Source organism: Penaeus japonicus, unplaced genomic scaffold (assembly GCF_977035675.1).
Source record: "Penaeus japonicus unplaced genomic scaffold, GWHDUDI00000001_assembly GWHDUDI00000010, whole genome shotgun sequence".
In the NCBI taxonomy this organism is placed as follows: Eukaryota; Metazoa; Arthropoda; class Malacostraca; order Decapoda; family Penaeidae; genus Penaeus; species Penaeus japonicus.
The window spans coordinates 20,824,776-20,827,275 of NW_028234412.1; the positions used below are offsets into that span (position 1 = coordinate 20,824,776).

General features: G+C 37.5%; 1 protein-coding gene across 20 annotated transcripts in view; it reads left to right on the forward strand.

The window, feature by feature from the left end:
* The window catches only part of LOC122249834 (uncharacterized), a 185,611-nt gene that overhangs the window by 160,591 nt on the left and 22,520 nt on the right, over positions 1 to 2,500 (forward strand). The gene's annotated exons all lie outside the window — the stretch shown is intronic.

Sequence of the window (2,500 nt, forward strand, 5' to 3'; positions counted from 1 at the left end):
TATTGCTATTTTTCGTTGTTGATGTTATTCTGCTATCATTACTGTTATTATTTTGCTCTTATTATTATTGTTATTGAGATCATTATTAATACCACTATATCAGCTTTAAGAAGCGACATAAATCTGAACAAATGCTGGCAAGAAATAAATGGTCCGGATTGAACCCGAACTGAAACCAGAATCTTCCAGAATCGCAGCTTTCTCTTTTTCCACCTGAACTGTGTGTCTGCAGGAATGTATTTATGTATGTATGTGTTTGTGTGTATCATCACGTGTATTTTTGTTTAGGACTCGTGGTTAGATTAGGTTCAGATACTTGCACCGATATTTTGATAATAATAATGATGATGAATATCGTGATAAAAATAATGAGGGTGATTAATCATAATGGTACTGGTATTACTGCTGTTGCAGCTACCACTGCTGTTACTGCTTCTAATAATAAGGATAATGATGTAGATTAGAATAATGGTTAGTAAATCAATGAAGGAAGAACATCTTTAAAAATTATGATATTGCTAATGTTATGAATATTATTACAGACATCACTGTAATACACGTAACATTCATCCAAAAGAAAAGAAAAGAAAAAAATAGTACTCCTTAAAACTACAATAGAAGGAACAAACAACAACTATGTCCTTACCATGCACAAGCCCAAAACCCGCTACTTTCACGTCAGCTCAGCAAGCTTCCCTGTAGCCGGAACCGTAAGACTTTTCCAGAATGTTCCAGACTTGCACTCCTGAGCCGGGAACAACTGTTAGTGAAGAAGTTTGTGAAACCTCTCTTCCCTATTTTGGAGGAAACTGTTTGTAGAAGTTTAGGACAGGCGATAGGAGAAGAGTCTGTGCGTGGGATGTCTTTGGATTTGGGTTTGTGTGTGAATGTTTGTGTTTCTAGTAAGTTTTGGGACAGGGTGGTGTGTGTTTGTATGCGTATGTGTGTGTGTGTGTGTGTGTGTGTGTGTGTGTGTGTGTGTGTGTGTGTGTGTGTGTGTGTGTGTGTGTGTGTGTGTGTGTGTGTGTGTGTGTGTGTGTGTGTGTGTGTGTGTGTGTGTGTGTGTATGTGTGTGTAATAAAACGAAGTAACTTATCTTTAATTTCATAATAGCATGTATATATCCAACAGAGGACAAGATAGCCTTTAAAATATCCACAGAGAACCTAAACAAACAAGCAAACATGCCTACGTAACATCCAACGGTGATTTTTTTTCTTAAGAATTTCGAATTTCTCTCGCTGGGGGAGATAGGTCAGGTCTTGGCTCAAGGGTTACACGCCCACGCAATCTATTTTCAGTTCTTTGGTTATTTTATCTCCATTTCCAGCCTCTTAGAGGTGTAAGTATGTATGATAGTGCACACACGTACGCACACGTAAACGCACACAAACACACTTGAATACATATAATTTTTCTAGTTTGTCTGGGTTGAAGGTTATTCCGATCTGAAATTGACTTGTGGTAATATGCTACATAAAATTTGATCCTGTTAACATTCCAGATAATAACTGAATGATTACTTTCCAAAGGATCCCGGGGAAGGACGAATGGAATTTAAATAGAAAATCAATTTAAATGAAACATTAAGAGCAATCAAAGCACACACACACACACATACACACACACACACACACACACACACGCACGCACACGCACACGCACACGCACACGCACGCACACATACACACACACACACACACACACACACACACACATACACATACACATACACATACACACACACACACACGCGATCGTACACTTTTTGCTTTTATAAATGTTGATTTTTTCTTTGAAGAGTTTGTTTCTTATTCTTTTTCCTCCTCATCTCATTTTATTTTAGCTTGTTAGTTTTTTTCTTCAACCTTTCCTCTTACTTATGCAGAAAATTACGTAGTTAACCAAAACGTGATGTATTTTTAGCCCAGAAAGTTCTCCGATAAACAAAATTCTGACACAATTTACCTCTTCCAAGAATATATGTTTTGCTGATATACACAAGATGCGCCGAACATACAAAATGGCGAATACAGTGAGTTAGGAGTTCCCTGCGTTGAATGAGAATGGGAAAAATGATTTACGTTGACAACTTGACACGGTAGCGCTGAAACAGTGGCTCCTTACCTTTCACCCTAAGAGCGCGACCCAAGTGACTGTCACGTATTAGGTCTGACTCCTTATTACGCAGTTGTGATCCGAAGCACTTGAGGAGACACGGGGTTCGTCCCTGTCTCGTGGCGTTGGTGCTTCGAGTGTGGGGATGGCTTTTATCTCCTGTATTTTGTCTTACTTTCATTTATTGTCAAATTGTTTAATATTTTATATGAATATCATTTTTTTATTATGTTTAGTCAAGGCGATATTTTGTTGTAGATTGGTTTCATGTTTTACAGGTATGTGGATTTTTTTTTACGTTTTACGTTGTGAGTGTTATGTTTTCTGTTCTGCTTGCTTTAAACTTGTATGTTTTGCTTGTTTCTCTATTTTTTTTTTAAAT